The following is a 21372-nucleotide window of genomic DNA, read 5'->3' as shown; positions in this document are numbered from 1 at the left end:
TGCACACTTGCAATCCCAGTGCTGAGGAGGCAGAGACAGAGGGACCCCAGGATCTTTCTAACCCCCTTTTGACCCCTTTGGAGGCAGGCCACAGATAAGTGCTGGCACACCTCCAAGTTCCTCCGGACCACTCTCTTAATAAACAGCCTGTAACTATCCGTGTGTCTCTACAATTCACTGTAAAGAGACACAAAACCCTGGAAACTCCAGCGCCTTCCCTCCAGACTTAAATGCATGCCCAGGACAAGAGGGGTGAGGCAGGAGAGTGGAGGAGCCACACATGGAGAGGGGAGACAGCCTGTACAGATGGGAGAGTCGCTGTTTGTCTCCTACGTTTGACATATCTCCTCTGTGAAATTCCTCTGCTTGAGTCCAGCCAAAAGCTGGGGCTCTGTGTGCTATGAACTGAGAGGAACCCCAGGAACAGAGAAACCTTCCCCAAATCCAAGAACCGTACCTCTTAGGAGATCCCTTTATTTTGAGATGTTTCTTTTTACCAAGAAAAATCAATCACAGATTTTGCAAGAAAAAACTTCATTTAGAGGGAGCACTGGCCGTGGGGGCAGCTGGGGCTTGAGTGGGGGGAGAAGCAATTGCGGTGATGTCACTGTCCTGGCAGGGACTTGCACCCCTCCCTTTCACCATCAGATCACTGAACAAGGCACCCCAAGGAACCAGAATTCCTCCTTCCCTCCAAGAATCTCATCCTGGGAGAAGAAGAATCTTGGGAGCCAGCCAGAGGAGAAATTTGTATCCTGGGAAGAGATTCACACACTTCTGACAATTCTCAGACCACCGTGCAGGAGAGACTGTAGAGACATGGTGATGGCAGGGTGGGGGGTGGAGGGTAGGGGGGTGGGAGTGTGGGGGGTGGGGGTAGGGGGTGGGAGGGGTGGGGGATGGGAGGCAGGGGTGGGGGTGGGGGTGGGGGGTGGGGGGTGAGAAGTAGGGGGTGGGAGGTAGGGGGTGGGAGGTAGGGGTGGGGGTGCGGGGTGGGAGGGGTGCGGGGTGAGAGGTAGGGGGTGGGGGGTGGGGGTGGGGCAGTGGAGAGATGGGGAGAGAAAGCCTTACATGAGTTCCCTTTGGTATTTAAACCTGAGCTTCCAGTCAGAACTCCGGGGAGAGGGGAGGTCACTTTATTCCTCTTCACAATATCCACATTGAATACATCTCCCTTATCCACTTTTCACTGTTGTTCTGTGGTGTTTTCTGTTTGTTTGTTTGTTGTTGTTGTTTTGTTTTTTGTTCTTTTGAGAAGGGGCTTCTCTGTGTAGCCCTGGATGTCCTGAAACTAGCTCTGTAGACCAAACTGGCCTTGAACTTAGAGATTCCCCTGCCTTTTCCTCCTGAGTACTGAGATTAAAGGTGTGCCCCCACCCCCTTTTTTGGCATTTATTTGGTCTGACGGGTGGCCAGCTGAGCCTAGGTTGTTAGTGCTGCCGCTGCTGCTGCTGCTGCTGCTGCTGCTGCTGCTGAGTTCAGGCTCTGAAGCCATCAGCTCTGGCAACATCAAGGAAACTGCTTGGTAGGAATGGGGAACTCTCCAAGTGCCTCAAGGTTATAGGCAAAAAGTATTTTCTTTTATGGGACAAATAAGCAAAGCTAGAGAGAGCTGGTGAGAAGAGGCAGATGGACAGAGGCAGATGGACAGGTGCAGAGAGAAGACCGTGCGGGAGCTATTGTTGCCTGAGGCTAGCCTGTCTCGGTGAAGAGCGCTATAAGGAGCCCCTCTGTCCTGACTCCCTCCTCGGAGGATTAATGAGTGTTTGGTTTCTTTTAATCCGTGGAGACAAGCAGCTGTACTCGCTGCTTATGAAGGAAACTATGGGAGTGTGGAGGATCTGTGTGGCCTTGTCCTAGATAGACAAGACTAGCCAGCCAGCATACGGCCCCTGCTGTTTCTTAACACTCCCAACTCCCAGTAAGTGCCTTCCCTATGGCAGACTCTGACCTTACATGCCAGGTATTGTTGAAAAATCTCAAAGTGTCTCCACTGGGGGAATCCACCGGTAACAACAGAACCAGGAGCCAAGTTCCTTGGATTAGAGAATTCACACCTATTTCCATTTGCAATAAAATAGTATTTATTGTTATTGGTATTATTATTCACATTACATGTACCCCAAGTCCCCTAGGTGTGATTCTGTCTGAGTACTGTTTGGATCGTGTCACATAGGCACTTTGATCTATCTGACCCATGCAACAAAAGCCCACAGAAGCGAGCGACTCCTTCCCATTTTGCAGAAGAAGAAACGATGACACCAGAGAAGTTGTTATAATGGCCAAGGTCGCAGAGCTGGGATTTCAGCCCAGGTAGTTTGGGATCATCATTGCTACCCTCTCTACTATCATCACCAAGGTGGTGCCATCTTGTCACCCACAGATGATGGCTTCTTTCTGTGTGGCAGGTGAAATAGAGACAGGACCTCTGTGGAGAGGATGCTTTAGAAAGTAAGCAATGGGGGGGGGGGTGGCCATGGACTTCCACATGGTCCATTTTCAGTTGAAAAGATATATCAGCTAGAACTGGGTAGATGGCTCACTAAATAAAATCTTGGCATGCAAGCATGGCAATCTCAGTGTGACCCCCAACACCTATATAAAAAGCCAAGCATGGTGGCATATGCCTATGATTCTAATGCTGGGGCAAACAGAGACAGGAGGCTGCCTGGGACTTGCTGGTTGAGCCCCAGGTCTCAGTGAGAGACTCCCCAAATTAAGCAGATGGCTTCTGAGGAATGACACCTAAGGATACCTCTGGTTTCACACATGTGCTCTTATCTGTATATACATCACACATGTGTGCACTCATGCACACACACACACACACACACACACACACACACACACACACGCCAGCATGCACGCGTACACAAAGAGTAATTTACCTTGAAGAAGGAAAATAGGTCTGTTTCCAAAAACATCGCTGTAGGAAGGGTCACTGATCCCTGGGCCACCCCCGAGTCACCAGCCAACTCAACATCAGCGTTGGGAACACAGGTCCCTTTACTTTTAAGAGGCTCTTGAAGAAAATGAACTTGAGATTTCATTAAGATAGCTATTGTGTAAGAAATTGGGGCAGTCTGGATGAACAGGTTTCCAGATCCAGGGTAGTTTTCAGAGGCCCTTGTATTAAAATACGATTAAACCGAGTGTGGCGACTCGTACCTGCAATTCCAGCACTTGGAGGTAGAAGCAGGAAGACTAAGAATTCAAGGTCATCCTTGGCTACATGAGTTGTAGGCTAGCCTATCTTTAAAAAAAAAAAAAAGAAAGGAAAAAAGAAAATTAACCCACACAAACAGACAAATGAACAAAACAATTAACCAATCAACTGATAAAACAAGACCAGTGTCCAGCGGATCATCCTCCCTCTGCAGAAGCCACCTCCCTTGAAGACTCCTGAACTGGGTGGCACTGTGGTTTTAGAGTTTACTCCAAAAATGAACAGGCCCAGTGTGAGAACTTTATCGGTAACTGAGCCCTACTGTGTGCTGGGCTCTGGGAGTATGTTTGAAACTGGCATCATGTGTGATTCATTTTTCTGTCTTTTCTTTTTCCTTCCTTCCTTCCCTTTATTCTTCCTTCTTTTTTTGACACAGGTTCTCTCTATGTGGCTCCTTGTCACCCTCCTTAGTGCTGGGGTCACATGTGCCACCATGTCCTGTCATCTCTGATTCTTACACCAGAGGTGTGTTATGGCTAAACTTTGAGCACTGGGGTGCTCTTCAGTTAGGTTAACACCCACCCCCTACACACACACTTGTGTGTGTGCTGAATGGCTATACAAACTTTGCTGGGTGGTGGCTTCCAAAGTAGGCTCTGACTTCCTCGTCAAAACATGGGTCTTGAGGTATCACCCTAGTAGGGCACTTGTGAGGGTGAATGAACTCATGCACATAAGTAAGGCTGCCAGCCAGGTGGCACAGAACTGTAATCTCAGTCAGCATTCAGAAGAATGAGGCAGAAGGATGGCAAGTTTGAGGCCAGCCTCTGCTACCTTGGAAGATAATGTCTAAAACACAGGGAAAATAAAAGCTGCAGATAAAACGACTGGGCATGGCTCAGTGGTAGAGCACCTGCCTAGAATCCCCCAGTGAGGGGCTGGGGTGTGACTCAGTGGTAGATCATCTGCCTAGAATCCCCCAGTGAGGGGCTGGGGTGTGGCTCAGTCATACCTGCCTAGAATCCCCCAGTGAGGGGCTGGGGTGTGGCTCAGTGGTAGAGCACCTGCCTAGAATCCCCCAGTGAGGGGCTGGGGTGTGGCTCAGTGGTAGAGCCCCTGCCTAGAATCCCCCAGTGAAAGGCTGGGGTGTGGCTCAGTGGTAGAGCACCTGCCTAGAATCCCCCAGTGAGGGGCTGGGATGTGACTCAGTGGTAGATCATCTGCCTAGAATCCCCCAGTGAGGGGCTGGGGTGTGGCTCAGTCATACCTGCCTAGAATCCCCCAGTGAGGGGCTGGGGTGTGGCTCAGTGGTAGAGCACCTGCCTAGAATCCCCCAGTGAGGGGCTGGGGTGTGGCTCAGTGGTAGAGCACCTGCCTAGAATCCCCCAGTGAGGGGCTGGGGTGTGCTTCAGTGGTAGAGCACCTGCCTAGAATCCCCCAGTGAGGGGCTGGCTCAGTGGTAGAGCACCTGCCTAGAATCCCCCAGTGAGGGGCTGGGGTGTGCTTCAGTGGTAGAGCCCCTGCCTAGAATCCCCCAGTGAGGGGCTGGGGTGTGCTTCAGTGGTAGAGCACCTGCCTAGAATCCCCCAGTGAGGGGCTGGCTCAGTGGTAGAGCACCTGCCTAGAATCCCCCAGTGAGGGGCTGGGGTGTGGCTCAGTGGTAGAGCCCCTGCCTAGAATCCCCCAATGAGGGGCTGGGGCCTGGCTCAATGCTATAGCATATGGGCTACATTAGGCTATTTCTTAGATACATGTGGAAGAAGAAAGAAAAAAAGAAAGGAAGGAAGGACAGACAGAAGGAAGGAAAATGAATATTAACAGGGAAAGTCAGCTCCAGCTGTGGCTCAGAACCTAGTTCTAGCATGCCCAGCTGGGTCACTGAGCAAATGTTAACCTCTGTGAGTCTCATCATCCATAAGCTGGAGACCATTCCAGCATGTACTTCACAGTTAAGTTAAAGGTGAGGTAAGAGCAGGTTGGAAAGTACCCGACATGGAAGAAAACACATGGTGACTTTTATTATTGCAGTCTCCCAGGGGCGTGCATGGAGGCTGGCAGGACTTGCCAGGAGGGAGCAGGCTAACTCTGAGACGCTTCACTTCTGTTGTTTCCTCTGCACACACTGACCTCAAATCCACTCCCAACCTTGGAAAGAAGGTCAAATGAAGACCCGACCCACCACAGGAAACCAGCCCACGTGGCTAACCTTGGCTTTGCCCTTGGCTCCCTGCCTGCCCCCAGCACACCCTTGACTGCTCTCCGATGCATCTCAATTCTGCCACAGCCTGGGGAGACAGCCAAGTTCTTTGCCATGGCATTAGCCTCTTTTCCCTTTTGTTGGAAAAATAAATATGAGAAACATCCCTCCTGCATACTACCCCACCGTCCCCCCATTCTCTTCCTCAGTTTCTTAGGAGTGAAATCACCCAAGATATAAATACCACATTCTAAATAAAGCCATGTTCTACCGCAGCAAATGACATGTCTGTATATGCGTGTGACTGTCAGCCAAAATAAAATCACCTCCAGTGGAAGTCATGTTCATGTAATTAATTATTCCGCATCCGAGGAAAGAGACAGGCGGTCCTGTGGTACGCCCTGCTTGGCTGCTCTGTGAACACTGAAAGACTTCCCGTCACTCTTGCCGAGTGGCTGGTTCACAGCAATGGCTTTTGTTCTCGTGTAGTTCCTGGGCTTGGGACCTTTATTTCTCAATTACTGCAAATGGAAAAAAAAAAAAAAGAGGTAAATAAAAATAGAGGAACAGACATCAAAGTCGTTCTGTGTGCAGGAGGCACGTTGTGCTAATTTAGCCACAGGAATGCAGGGGCTTGGAGAGGGCCTGATGGCTTTTGTTCTCCAACTTGGAAAGGGGGAATAAGCTGTTTGGGATTTTACAGAAAGTCTGCTGTTAGCAGGAGTTCTCACTGAATCACAGATTCAGTTGGACCCCTTGCAGGTTAAAATGTCTGGACAAAAGGGGATGATGGTAGAATGAGTGAAGGACTGATCCCGTGAGCTTGCAACTTTGTTCAATGGATGCCCAAATAAAGAGTTGGAGGGGAGTGAGGAGATGGCTAAGTCAGTAAAGAGCTTGCCTTACAAAAGTGAGGACCCGAGTTCAATCCCAACAGCACACGCAAGGGCCGGGCATTGTGGCTCAGGCTTGTAATCTCACCACTGGAGAGGAAGCGATATGTGAGTTTCTGGGGCTGCTGGACAGTTGGTCTAACTTAGTTGGCAAAGTTCCAGGCCACTGAGTGACTCTGTCTCAAAAGAGCAGAGTGGGTGGCATTTGAGGATTGACAGCTGAGGTGCTCTGGCCTCTGCCTGTACACACACACACACACACACACACACACACACACACACACACACGCATGCACACACATACACACGCACACACGCGCACACATGCATGCACACACATACACACACACACACACACACACACACGCATGCACACACATACACACGCATGCACGTGCACACACACACACACACACACACACACACACACATCTGGGCATACAAACATAGAAGAAAGAAAGAAGTTGGAGGACCCTACTGGAGTGCCTGAGGAATCTCTTCCTCAATTTTCTAAAATCATCCAAGGCTGGTAACAGGAGGAAGGCCATCACTACATACAGAAACATCAATGACACCATCCCACCAACCACCAATACTGGTGCAACAGGCACATGGATGTTTCCACCAAACAAACTGGGTGTTGTGATACACACCTGTAATCCCAGCACTCAGGAGACTGAGGCAGCCTGGGGTACATAGAGAGATACTGTCTCCAGAAACAGACAGACAGATGTAAATCCTTGTCCTGGGGATAGGAAAAACAAAACCTCCAATGCACAAATTTCTTTTACTGTAAGTGTGTGTTCTCGTAGGCATTGTATATTAGTATCCTAAATCCTATGTGATCTGATGTATAAAAATCCAGTTTAACCGAATTACATTTATTTGGTTGTGAATACATTCTAATTTGATTTCATTCTGTTGCCTCCTTTTGTATTTTCCTATTTATTATGTTTCCCTTCTTTCCTTTCCTGAGTTCTGTGGGTTAATAATGTTTTCTTTTTCATCTCTTCTTTCTTCTACTGTTTTGGAGATGATGATAGTTCGTGTTCTTCCACTGGGAATCATAAGGCTGAGCCTGCCTTGTGTCTCTGCACCTCAAGCAAGAAAAGAGACAGTGAATTCTGTCTCTTTTGTCTTCTCATTTCCCAAATTTTGTCCTCTGCAGACTTCAAGGCTGTCTTTGTAAGAGTTGGTTTCAGCATCAATGGTTAAGATTTGCCAGGCTGGGGAGATGATCAGAGGGTCAGGCACTTGCCCATGAAGAGCCGAGTTCAGTTTCTAGCAATCATAGACACACAGAGAAAGAAGCTGGGTGTGAGTAATGCACACTGATAGAGCCCTTGCCAGAGAGGAGAGAGGGGGAGCCTAGGGACACACTGGCAAGCCAGTCTAGTGAGATGGGGAACTCCCGGTTCAGTGACAGATACTGTTATATATGATGCAAGCTGGAGGGTGTTAGAAGACACCTGAGGTGGCCTCAACATGTGCATGCGTGGATGTGGACTCACTCACCCCCCCAAAATTGCCATCATATTTAATGATGTTGTTTCTTACCATTGTTTCTTGTTCCTTCATCGGAGCGCACTGTTTTTGCTACGGAAGCCCACCCTTTAGAAGTTCTCTCAGGAGGAGGGCATCTGTCATCCAGACATAAACTCTTTTCACTTTTTTTTTTAAATATAGTCAGATTTTCCTTTGGGCCACCAGCTCACAAATAATGACAAGGAGACTTATTAATTATGAAAGCTTGGCCTTAGCTTGGGCTTGTTTTTAAGTAGTTCCTATAACTTAAGTTAATCCATTTCTATTAGTTTACATTTTGTCACACACCACCCATCCTGCTTCTTCTGTGTCTCCTCAAATCTCTCTCACATGCCTAGATTGCTTCTCCTACTTTCTCTCTCTGTTTAAGTCCCATCTATACCTCCTGCCTAGTTCTTGCATAGTTTTTATTACATCAATCACAACAATACTACTTTACACAGTGTACAAATGTCCCACACAGTGTACAACTACTCCACAACATTGCCCCCCTTTTTGTCTAAATAAAAAGGAAAGGTTTTAACTCCAACATAGTAAAACTTTCTAAAGTAAGAACAATTATCAGGTAAGAACTATATTTATAATGTCCAGTCTATCTGTATTTGGCAAATTTAGAGAAAATATTTCATTATCTATCTTATAAAGTTTTGTGCCTAATTTACTTTTTATCCTAACTTGTATTACCAACCCAAAACTATCTTTTTAGACCTCAAAACATTTTTCTTAGGTAAACAACTTAAGCTTTTATGTCTCTCAACCCTACGTATTTTTCACCTCTTTTGTGGATTTCTTTTTCTGAATTTTGTAACAAGGAAAACTGTAAAACTATAACTATCTAGTCTTCAACCCGATCAGAGACCTAACAAGGATAAAATATTACCTGAGTAAACAGAAGTGCAGAGCAAGCAACCTCCAAAACTATAAAAATGATAGAAACAACTGGCTGCCTGGACAGTTACCCAAGGTTCCTCTGCAATGTTAGAGCATCCATCTTTGGACTACAGGCCTAGACTATCTGATAGAATTTTCTGTGAAGCAGGAATTTTGAAGAACTGTTCTACATTGTCTTGGCAAAGTTTGGCAGTTGCCTTTTTAGTGTGTTCTGTTTGTCCAGTTTGGACAGCATACTGTCAGCAGTCAAGGCAAGGGCAGTCTTTTGCTCAGTGGTAACTTTGTCACAATAAAAGCAAACTCTATATGGAGATTCTTTGGTGCCCATCATCCTTCTTTGAACTAAATTGGTGACATGAGCAGATGTGTCTCATTATCATGAAAAGCTTATGTTATTAAAACATCTTAAATGCCATATTCTGTAGGACTCTGAAGTTTTTGAAGACCACCTTTCTATCTAAAATATATCTCTGTTTAACCTTGAAACATACTTAACATGACTACAAGTTTGATTATTATAGATGATTAACTACTAACCTGTATTTTTTAAATTATCCTAAATAGTTTTTAAGGACAAAAACTCTATATTACATTTTAAAATGAGCTGTATAGGTACAATACCTTAAACAAGAATAGAAACACATATACAGTATAACAAAAATAACCTTACATTTATATCAATATATGAATATATCTTAAACAAGAGCAGAAACATGTATAGAGTATGTTCTAACAAAATGACATTAAATTTATAACAATATACAAAAATCCATGCCAATATAAGATATTTGAGATTAATAGTTTTTTTTTTAGTTAAAAGTAGATTCAATAATATATCCTTTTACCCTGTCATTTCTATATCCCCCTTTTTCTTTTCAGAAAGAGATCCTTGAATCCAACCTTCCTTGCTTAGTTTCCTCCCTTATGATGACCAGTAACAACTTATAACCAACCCCCTTAAATGATGACAAACATTTATAACCTACCACATGACCAAAAATCACACACCCCACCTCTTGGGAATGTCATATTCTTAAAATTACTTTCTGTTGTCTAGGGGTGAAGGCATCTTTAGGGGACCCTGAGAAAATTGGGATAATGGTCAAGTCCTGAGAGAGCTAACTGTATTATTTTTTTGTTTAGTTTCTGTGTGGTAGGAAAGTGCAGAACTTATCTGAAGTCTTGGCTGCATCGTCTGTGGCTGGACCATCTCAGCTAGCAACTTTGAAGTTGTTCTGTGTTGTTTGTTTTTACTCTTTACTCTTTGTTCTTTTTGGGGGCCCGACACCCAGCTCACAAATAAATCACACACAGAGACTTGTTATTTCTTATAAATAAGCCTTAACTTGGCTTATTTCTAGCCAGCTTTCCTTAACAATTATCCCATCTACCTTTTACCTCTGGGCTTTTTCCTCTTCATACTTCTGTATATCTTACTTTCACTCTTACTCTGTGGCTGGCCCCTTCTTTCCTTGCTCCTTGATCTTTCCTTATATTTATTCTCTCTGCCTGCCAGCCCTGCCTATTCTCCTGACTTGCTATTGGCCATTCAGCTCTTTATTAGACCAATCAGGTGTTTTAGACAGGTGTAGTAACACAGCTTCACAGAGTTAAACAAATGAAACATAAAAGAATGCAACACATCTTTGCGTCATTAAAACAAATGTTTTATAACATAAAGAAATGTAACACATTTTAAAATAATATTCTACAACAGCTCTGGATACAGATTTTTGAGGGAACTGCAACAGAGGCTGGATCACTTGGGTTACTTGTCTTTATTAGCATCTGGTCCTTTATTTTTGAAAATATATAAACTTTTAAAGGTAACACACATACATATGCATTAACACAAGAATGGAATGTGCAGTGTGCATAGGTCAGTTAAAGATGATTTTTGTTTTATGTTTGAATAAGTAAAAAGGCATCTGTTAACTTTATAAGTTTGTTTGGACTATATAACCAAACCTCTATCCATGTCATATGAAAGAATGGCATGTAATAACAAGTCATGAGCACTCTGCAGCCACCAAGATGTATCACGTCTTTTCCAGTCTCAGAGCTGTTCCCATAGTAGAGGGACCAGCATATCTATCACCTGTCCTGTAGTCTTTCTCGGCTTTCTCCCTCATATCTGCTGTCCAGATCCCAAGGAGTCTCTCCCAATCAAATCTGATCTTCATTAATTTTGAAGAGAACCATAACTTTCTGTTTCCTGTGGAAACAAAAGCATAATAACCTTGCCCAAATGAAACATATTTTTTGACATTCATTTTGATGATAAGACATTCTTAAAATATATAGGTTGTTTTAACTTAGCAGTTTCCATAATCCAATGTCTCTCAGCAGCTATTTTTTGTACATTAAACATTTAAAAAATTAAAAGTCAACAAAGCACCATACAAGATCCAGACACCCTGTGTATGGCTTATTCTTTTTATATTACTTTATTCTTTCTTTAAAGACTTTATTATTTTATTTATTTTTTCTATGAATACCAATAACAATTTTCTTTTCTTTCTTTAGCATCTAAGCACATTTTTAAAGCATGCTGTACCTTTTCAGAGGTTTTTATTGCGTGTTTGGACTTGGCTTCACTAAGTGCCTGCAGCGTTATCTGACTGCATGAGACAAATCTTAAACTGTCACATCAGCCGCTGAATGACTCAGCTTAGCTCATGGTGCTGGTGGCTGGCTCCAGCCCACAAGCAGTGGCCAGTAGCCATGCTTCTGTATACAGAGCATCAGCCTGCCTGAGAGGTTGCAAGACTAGGAAACCATGTCTGTCTCCTTGGCCAGAACATTTCTTAGCTTTCTCGGGTCCTATGTTTGGATATTCAAGCCCCACATTGGGTGCCATATGTAGTTGGAATTTTATTTGGGCTGCCACCTCACAAATAAGGACAAGGAGACTTATTAATTATGAAAGCTTGGCCTTAGCTTAGGCTTGTTTTCAACTAGCTCTTATAACTTAAATTAATCAATTTCTGGTAATCTATGTTCTGTCACACACCACCCATCCTGCTTCCCCTGTGTCTCCTCACATCTCTCTCCAGCCTAGATTTCTCCTCCTACTTGCTCTCTCTCTCTGTGTAAGTCCCACCTATACCTCCTACCTAGCTATTGGCTGTTCAGCTTTTTATTGCATCAATCATAGCAGTACACTTTTACACAGTGTACAAATATCCCACAATATTTTTAATTTGGTTTTTTGAGACTCGGTTTCTCTGTGCAGACCTGTCTGTCCTGGAACTCACACTGTAGTCCAAGCTGGCCTTGAACTAAGAGATCTGCTTGCCTCTGCCTTCATGTTTTTTTTTTTGAAGGTTGAGATAGCCTTACTTGGCCCTCAACTCGAGTAGTACTAGCTCATCTGGGTGTGCAGTTATTTCCTGACAATTTTCTTTCAGCAGCTTTATGGTTCTTATCATCAAATGCTGATTTGATGTCTGTCTCTCTATCATTGCTTTATATGCCATCAGTGTCTTCTTCTTTTCAGCTCAGAAACTTCTCTCTGATTGTCTTTAATAATCTGCAGTTTCACTAATATTGTCTATGTGCAGATTTATTTATATTTAACTTACTGGGCACAAAATGTGGTATTTGTGACTAAGGATTCAATCTATCCACAAAAACAATCTCAAGTAGATAAACATTTCTTGTTTGTCACCAAGACTTCCCAACATTCTAAAAATGTGAATTTAATGTGATTTATAAAAATAGCAACTTTGGGCCAGCAAGATGGCTCAGTGAATAAAGGTTCTTGCCACCAAACCCAAAAACCTAAGTTCAATCCCCAGGTAGGGGAGAATTGACTCGTTCAAATTGTTCTATGACTTCCACACATGTGCCATGACACACACACACACAAGCACATATACAAAAAATAAATAGATAAGTAAAGTTTAAAAAATATTTCAAAATACTTCTTTTTATGTCATTAGACAGTGGATCTGAATATTCAAGTGAAAAGAAAAACATGCCAAAAGAAGAAAATCATATAAAAGGTTTATAAATAAAAACTTCATGCCTCTTCAGATATTAAAGCCTATGACACTGCCTATGGGACAAGAGAGTGGCATTAGAAGCAAAAAACCTAGATCTAGAAATAGTCAAAAGGACACATGAAACATCAGTAAGTGAACATTGTGACCTCCCAAATCACTGGGGAAAAGATAAATTTTAAAAAGTTGTATTTAACTTACTTATTTGTGTGTGTGTGTGTGTGTGTGTGTGTGTGTGTGGTGTGTGCATGTAAGTACAGATATGGGTGCATCTGCACATGTCATGACTCGTGTGTATAGGTCAGAGAATACCTTTTTGGAGTGAGTTCTCTCCTACTCTGTGTGTCCTGGTGATCAAAGTCAGTTCATCAGGCTTGTTGGTAAATGCCTTCACCTGCTGAACCATCTTGTTGGCCCAAATAAAGTTCTTAATTAATGGTTCTCTGTTATTTGTTAAAAACAACAACAGGATCTGTTCTTCATACCATAAACCAAAACAGAATCCAAGTAGATTCTAAACACAAGTGTTAGCAGTGACGGCAGAGAGCAGCTTCTGTCGTTAAACTTGGCTCTAACTTGCTTGGTTTGTGAAGTGCCTCAGATATTAGTAAGCCACACTTTAGGTGTGTCTGTAGAGGTGTCTCCAGAGAGGTAATGGGGGGTAAACCCACCTGGGTCTAGAGAGCTCCATCCTAGCCTGGGGTCCTTGGGTGGAAGAAAGGGGAAGGAGAAAGCCAGCTAGCATAGGCATTCTCTTCATCTGCTTCCTGGCCTGCCGAGTGTGAGCTTCTCTGCTCCACCCACTCTCCTACAACCCCTCCCCTAGTAAGAGGCATAGAAATGAAAGCCAGCTTGAGACTAGAAATGAAAAGTACCATGGCGGTTAGTCTTCCCCGTCAGCTTGGTTTGGTGAGGCACAGCTGAGGACTCATGTATAACGGTGTTACTGGAGAGGATTGCTCACAAGAGAACACCTGCCTGAGTGTGGGTGGCCCCATAACATGGGCTACAGGACTGGATGAAACACAAGAAGAGAAAGAAAGTCATCTTATTACAGGTAAAGCCTTTCTCTGCTTCTGACCCACAGTAAAGTGAGCATCTTTTTTCGGCCACACACTCCCCACCAAGATGGCCTGAACCCTCTGTAACTGTGAGCCAAAATAAATCTTTCTGTCAAATATTTTTGTCACCCAAGCACATACCTTTCATCTTGTGAAGAAGAAGAATAAAAAGAAGGAGGAGGAGAAGGAGGTATTGGTGGAGGAGGAGGAAGAGGAGGTGGTGGTGGTGGTGGTGGTGGTGGTGGTGGTGGAGGAGGAGGAGGAGGAGGAGGAAGACCTGGGTACTTTGAAGAAAAGATACCATAGAAGTTTTCCTAGACATCTCTGACCATGCTACAAAGTGGATTTGTAAGCAAAGCAGTTGCCTTGGGTCTCACCAATCCCACTGTGAAGAATTTTCCTGAAGATATATGAACTATGAAACAATATATGAATAGGCTAGTTCTTACACCCCTAGTTCTAATAGCAACATATGATTAAATAAATAGTGATATCTTCACATGAGTGACTGAGACACATCTGTGTCAACAGTAAGGAAGATCTCACACCCACCTACTAACCAAGCCCAACCGGCTTAACTTCTGAGAGCAGATTGTGTAGTCATAGAGAGTGAAAAGAAATCTAAGAGCTAAGCTAGCATAATTTCCAGAATATAAAGTTAAGAAAGCAAAGTTTTGAAAGACAATTGTAATGTGCTAATGCGTGTGTGTGTGTGTGCACGTGTGTGCTTGTGTGCTCCTGTATGTGTGTGTTTCTGAAGAAGAGTGAAAATGAGAAATTAATGAGAGCAATTTTCTGTGATCTAGGGGACTTCATGAGAGAGACAGGAATGGAATTGAGACTTTTTAATGTTGTGTTAGTATCTACCATATTTGTAGCTGTTTTCTATTCAGAATCCTTCTTTTCTCATCATCTGTTCCCTCGTCTCCCCTTCTTCCCCCTCCCCTCCTCTCTTTTCCCTTTCCTTCTCTGCCCTTCCCCTCTCTCTCCTTCCTTCCCCCTCCCTTTCCCATCCCTTTTCCTTTCTCCTTTATTCCCCTCTCCTATTCCTTTCCCCTTTCTCCCTTTTTCTTCCTTTCGCCCTTTTCCCTGGTTTCATTTCTGTTGCTGTGATTAAAAAGCTCTGTCCAAATTAGCAACTGCGATAGGAACTCAAGCTGTTCGGCATCTCACATCCATAGCTGAGGTCAGAGAATAAACACATCCTTGCTCGCTTGATTGCTTGTTCACACATTTGCTTGCTCTCAGCCAGCTTCCTCCTTTTGTATACAGTTCAGAACCTCCTGCCTAGGGAATGATGCCACCCACAATAGGCTGGGGTTTCCTACATCAGTTAATAGTCAAGATACTCTCCCACAGACATGTCCACAGGTCAACATGATCTAGATAATTCCTCATTAATTCTCTCCCTAGGTGATTCTAGGTTGTGTGAAAATTAAAACTAGCCATCATACCTTCCTCTCCTGCCTCCTCTCTTTCCTCCCCTCCCTTCCTGTTTCTTTCTCTTCCCTCCTCCCCATGACTCTTCTTTCTTATCCCCTTCCTTCCTCTCCTCTCTCCTTCTACAACTTCCACTCTCTTCCTTTCCCTTCTGTTCTTTTTCTTTTGGTTTTCTCCTTCCTTTCAACTTTCTCTGACTATAACTGGACATTTTATGGTTACATTTCTCCTCAGAATGTCAATTATATTTTCTTTAAGAAATAACTTAAAATTTATAACACACATTCCCAAATAACCCAAATCCCCCATCAAATATCACTCTGGATAGTGTAGTTCCCTGTAGCAGAGGGTTCCCAATTTCTCTCTCAAATCCTTGCAGTGTTTCCATTGTGAATTCCAATTATTTCTAAGTTATCCTCATCTAATCCAGTCTTCTTATTTTGAACAAATTGTTATCTATTACTTTAAGGATAAAAACTTAACTTTTACTGTTTTTATTTATTCCTTTTCCAATTCCATGAATACTTTATGTAGATCTGAGTTCTTCACCTATATCATGGTCCTTCTACCTGAAGAATTTTTAACATTTCTTACAGGAAGTCTTACAGTGAAAAATTCCATCATTTTCCCCTGAGATAGTATTTCTTCTCCACATTTATAGGATTTTATGTGTGCATTCAGAAATGTGTGTGTGCCAGTGTGCATGTGTGCATGTGGAGACCAGAAATATCCTGTATCATTCTTCAGGAGCTATGCACCTTATGTTTGGAGGCAGGGTCTCTCACATTCTGAGACCCACAGATTTGGCTAGGTTGGCTGACCAGAGAATACCAGAGGTTCTCCTGTCTCCCTTGCCCTAGTTCTGGGATGACAAAGGTGCACAACCATGCCTCATCACCCATGGCATGGGTCTTGGGGATGGAACTCAGGTCTTTGTTTTCAGTAAGCACTTTGCAATGAGCCATCTCCCTGGTGTGTTTAAAATGCCTTTCTCCACTCTTTTCTTCCCTCCCATAGTTTTTGAAGAGAAGTCTGATGACTTTCTCATCCATGCTCTTCTCTAGGCAAGCTGTTTTCTTCCTTCAAGATTTTCTCATTGTCTTTAATTTTCTAAAGCTTAGTTATAACATGCCTGAGTGCTGCTTTGGGTTATTGATCCTCCTTGATTACCTCTAAGGTTCTTAAGAGTGTGACCCATCACTGAACATTAATTTTTGGAAATCCTCATGAATTATTAGCATTTCTTCTACTTCTTTCTGTGTCTTCTTTTGCTGTTATCTCAGCTACAGGGATATACTTGTTTGCCATTGTTCTCCCATTGGTTCACAGTCTTTATTTCATGGCTCTCTCCACTACCATATCCTGTCTCCCAGGCCACCGCACATTGCTCATCTGCCCCCACATGCTGCTCTTTCTTCCCCCACCCCAGATCCCTCTGTGTATTAGTCATGTGATTTCGCACTTCCAATGTGATGATTTCAACATCTGGACCCTGTCTCAGCCCCCTTCTGGTGCTTGTTTTCTCTCTGCAGACTGTTTTCTCCATTGCCTCTTAGCATGTCTGTAAATTCCAGCTGAAAGTCAGATGTTATGTATCAGGTAGAAGTAACAGAGGCAAACAGGCTTTTTAGTGAGATTTTATGTTTATCCTTCAGGGCGTCAAGCTGTGTTTAATGTGTACCAGAGCTGTAGGTGTCAGAGACTTCCATTTCCTCTCATGCCCTCTATTTTTTTTCTCTTCCATTGTCTTTGGGTTTCCCTGGAAACTTCTTTTTGAAGAGTCTCTGTCTTGTGGAGCTCTCGGCTGTAATGCACTGTTATTATCCTGGAGTCCTGTTGATGCCGTGGTAAGATACTGAGAAGGGAGGACAGTCGGCAATCTTGTGATTAAATCTTTTTAAAGCAGGCCCTGATCCCCATGCAATGGCTTTCAGAAGATCCATTCATGTGTGTTCTTCCTCTCTCCTAGTGTAAAAGAGGGGTGCTGGTATGGGGTCCAGTTATCTTGTTATTGTTGTCCTCAATCAGAAGGTTTTGAACGTTTCCCCTGACTGCAGGACTTGTGGGCGAGAACAGAGTTGTCTGGGTAGATTTCAAATGACTTTGGGAAGGGCTGGGGAGATAGCTGTCATTAAAATTCTTGAAGCACAAACATAAGGGCTTGAGTTTGATCTCAAGAACCCACATAAAAAGCTGGGTATGGTTGTACTATGGATTGAAAAGTGGAGACAGGCAGATCCCCTAGTCTTTTAATCCTAGCATTGCAGGGGACCCATAGGAGCCTTAACTCTTTCTGGGGAGAGGCAATTGCCTGATTACCCAAAATGGGCACCAAAAGAGACCAAAGAACAATTTCATTAGGTCCAACTTGGTGAGATCAGCGAGTTCATAGGGCTTACTTATAGAACATGGGTGAAAAGCAGTGTGACACCTCCAACAGCTGCATCACCACAAAGCCCCACTCCATTGTGGAATTGTATCAGGGAATCCCCTCCTTCAGTCACCCTTTCACTTCCCATACACTCCATCTGTCACCTCCCAGCATCTGTTGCAGATTCGAAAAGGAGGCTCTCAGGTGAGGACCTCCCGAACCTCTCTATAGCCAACATCACTCTTGTTATCATCATGGACCTGGTTACTACTGTACTATGCTGCTGTAGTCACCAGGGGCAAAGCCCAAGATGACATCTTGCTATGCCCAGAGGAAAGAGCTACAACAGGAGGATCACTAGGACTTACTGAATGCCAGCCTAACTAGAAAACAACAATAACAACAAACAAGCAAACAAAAAAAAAAAAAAACCCTCCAGCTTCAAATTTAGAGAGAAGCCTTGCCTCAAAGAAAAAAGGTGGAGCATGATAGAGGAAGAGACCCAATATTGTTGTCCTCTGATCTCTCTCTACCTCTACCTAAACACACACACACACACACACACACACACACACACACACACACACGCGCGCACGCATAAACATACACACACAGTCACACACACTCACACATATACACACACACTCACACATTGGGAGATGAGCTTGGTGCCTCCCGCTCATCAACTCAACTACTCAGAAGGCAAAGATGTGAGGACCATCTGAGCCAGGAGTTAGAGACTAACCAGGGCAATATAGCAAGACTTCAACTCCAGAAAAAAACAAACTTTTTAAAGTTTTGGGTTTGTTCCATCAAAATGATGAAACAAAATAATGTTTTTCCTCAAAGTAAAATTCTGGGTTGGTGTGGTTCCTGATGGAAAATGTACTGTACTATGAATTAGCTCTCCCCTGTATGTGAGATCTCATTTCTTCTCCTTGCTTTTGAGACTCACCTGCTCCCTTTTCTGTCTTCTTCGTCTGTTTTTTGTTGTTGTTGTTGTTTTGTTGTTTTGTTTTGTTTTAGTTTACTCACTGTTACTATGTGTCTGTAAAGGGGCTGGCAGCGTGGGATGCATGCTGTTTCACACATGTGGAGGTCAGAGGATGTTGTGGAGTTGGTTGTCTTCCTTCTTCACACACGTTCTGGGGATCAGGCTCAGCTCAGCAGGCTTGCACAGCAAGTGCTTTGCCCACTGAGCCATCTCATCAGCCTGCATCTTCCTGTTTTTTTTTTTGTTTGTTTGTTTGTGTTGTTTTGTTTTTTGAGACAGGGTTTCTCCGTGTAGTTTTGGTGCCTGTCCTGGATCTCACTCTGTAGACCAGGCTGGCCTGGAACTCACAGAGATCAGCCTGGCTCTGCCTCCGAGTGCTGGGATTAAAGGCGTGCGCCACCACTGCCTGGCACATCTTCCTTTTTAAACCAGAGTTTTCATAAACTTGGCTATGACGTAGACTTACGTCGCCTTATCCTCTTTGTGGCTTGCTGAACCTTGCCTTCTTTGAGGTTTAAAATGTATTCTTATTTTATGGATATGTGTCTCTGTGTGCAAGTGCCACATGAGTACAGGTGCCTATGGAGGCCAGAAAGGGCATTGGATCCCCTGGAACTGGAGTTGCAGGGGTTTGTGAGCCACTCAATGTATGTGCTGGGAACCGAACCTAGATCCTCTACAAGGGTAGTGAGAGCTTTACTAACCCATCCTTCTAGCCCAGTGGTTCTCAACCTTCCTAACGATGCATCCCTCTAACACAGTTCCTCATGTTGTGGTGACCCCCAACCACACAATTACTTTCGTTGCTACTTGTAGTTTTGCTACTGTTATGATTCAAAAGGTAAATATCCGTGTTTTCCAATGGCCTTAGGTGACCTGTGAAGGGGTCATTCTACCCCCAAGGTCGAGAGTCACTGCTCTAGACACTTGGTTTGTTTTTGAGGCAGATTCTCCTTCATGTACCCCAGTCTGGCCTGGAACTCTGTCTTCAGGTCTTCTTAGAGTCACACACATGGGCTTCTCACTCAGTCCTTTAAACCTGTTTGTTTCTCTCTTTGGATTTGGAAACTCCAGCCACTGCTGTGGTGATATTTTATTTGTATGTTAATAGATAAAGTTTGCTTGGAGATAAGAGGACATAGATAGCTAGCCATAAACAAAGTCAGGTGGTGGTAGCAGACACCCTTAATCCGATCACATGGCAGGCAGAGTCTCTGTGTGTTCAAGGACACAGCCAAGCATGGTGACCCACGCCTTCAATCCCAGTACCAACCATAGAGACCTGGAGGTCTGTACAGACAGGCAGTGATGAGGAAGTGAGGTGGCTGGGTTAAGAGCCAATGAGAAGGCAGAACAGCAAGGCAATAAAGGCACAGGTTAGACAGGAAGAAGCAGGTTCAGTTTGGTTCTCTGGGGAAGCTATGGCGGCATGGTGAGCTAAGGTTAGTTTGGTGACTCTCACTATTTCTCTGATCTCTGTGATTTTCACCCCTCTATTTCGCTCTGTGTTTCTTATTTAATAAGATTGTTAAGAAATTTGTCTACACACTGCTCCTTTGAACATGGTTTTTAACTCCACACAGCTCCTCTCCTGGACTCGATGACAGGGTCCTTAGATTTTTGTTATAGTGCCACAGATTCCATAAATTCTGTATTTTTGCTTACTAGCCCTGTCCCCCCATTTTGTTGATATTGGATAATTTCTACTTTTTTTGTCTTTGTTTTTGAGACAAGATCTCCCTCTATACCCCAGGCTGGCCTGAAACTCATTGTTTATCAGAGGCTAACCTTGAACTTGCAGTGATGCCCCTGCTTCAACCATGCACTGTCAAGCAGAATTTAGCTCCTGTTCTTCAACCTTTAAGTCGACTGAAATTTGTTCTGTTCTCTCCATGCTGCTAAGTCCACACAGAAGTTTTATTCTCCTTGATGTCTAAGGGTATATGGTGCTGGTGGCTGGCGCTGGTTACCGCGTGGAAAGGTCACAGTCACGACAGAACCCAGTGGTACCTTTAGCTTTATTAGGAGAAGGAGAGAGAGAGAGAGAGAGAGAGAGAGAGACAGAGACAGAGACAGAGAGAGACAGAGAGTGAGCGTGGGGATGCACGTCCGGCTTTTAGGCTGGGGCACAATCACCCGCCGATGATGTAATAAGGCACCAGACAAGACCCCCGAGCTGCGCATATACAGAATCCTTACAGTGTTGAATTCTAAAATGTCTGTGAGTCTTTCTTCTTTTTGTTAATATTCTGTTTCTGTGCTGATTCTGCCTCTGTTTTCAAGCATGGTATCATTCTCAATAACACATTTCATGACAGGTACTTTAAAAGCTTTGTGGATTATTCACCCACAGCCTAGTTGACTAATCAGAAACTTCAAATTCCAAAACGACATAATCCAGATGTGAGTGGACTTGGGTAAGAGAAGAGGCACTGAGACTCTCAGGACTGAGCGTGCAAGCTAAGTGTGCAAGCTCTCATGCACAATAAGAACACTCATTCAAAACGACTAAGAAAGCAGGCAGAGGTGCTTACATACCTGACTGAGTTAGATCCCAGAAATCCACAGTAAGGACAGGCCCTACAAATTGTCCTCTGGCCTCCACATGTGCATCCTGGTCATACACACACACACACACACACACACACACACACACAGTATTAGTAATAAATATATTTTTAGATGACAAAGGAAACAAGAGGATGTGCTATTTCCTTTCCTAAAGGCACATTTCTCTTTTAAAAGCACAAACTCAGCTCTATAATCCCTGGAGCCAAGCAGGGCCTCTGCTACCTGTTTGTCCTGATTGC

Source organism: Peromyscus leucopus, chromosome 23 (genome assembly GCF_004664715.2).
Source record: "Peromyscus leucopus breed LL Stock chromosome 23, UCI_PerLeu_2.1, whole genome shotgun sequence".
Taxonomy (NCBI): domain Eukaryota; kingdom Metazoa; phylum Chordata; class Mammalia; order Rodentia; family Cricetidae; genus Peromyscus; species Peromyscus leucopus.
Note: the sequence above shows the minus strand (reverse complement) of the source record.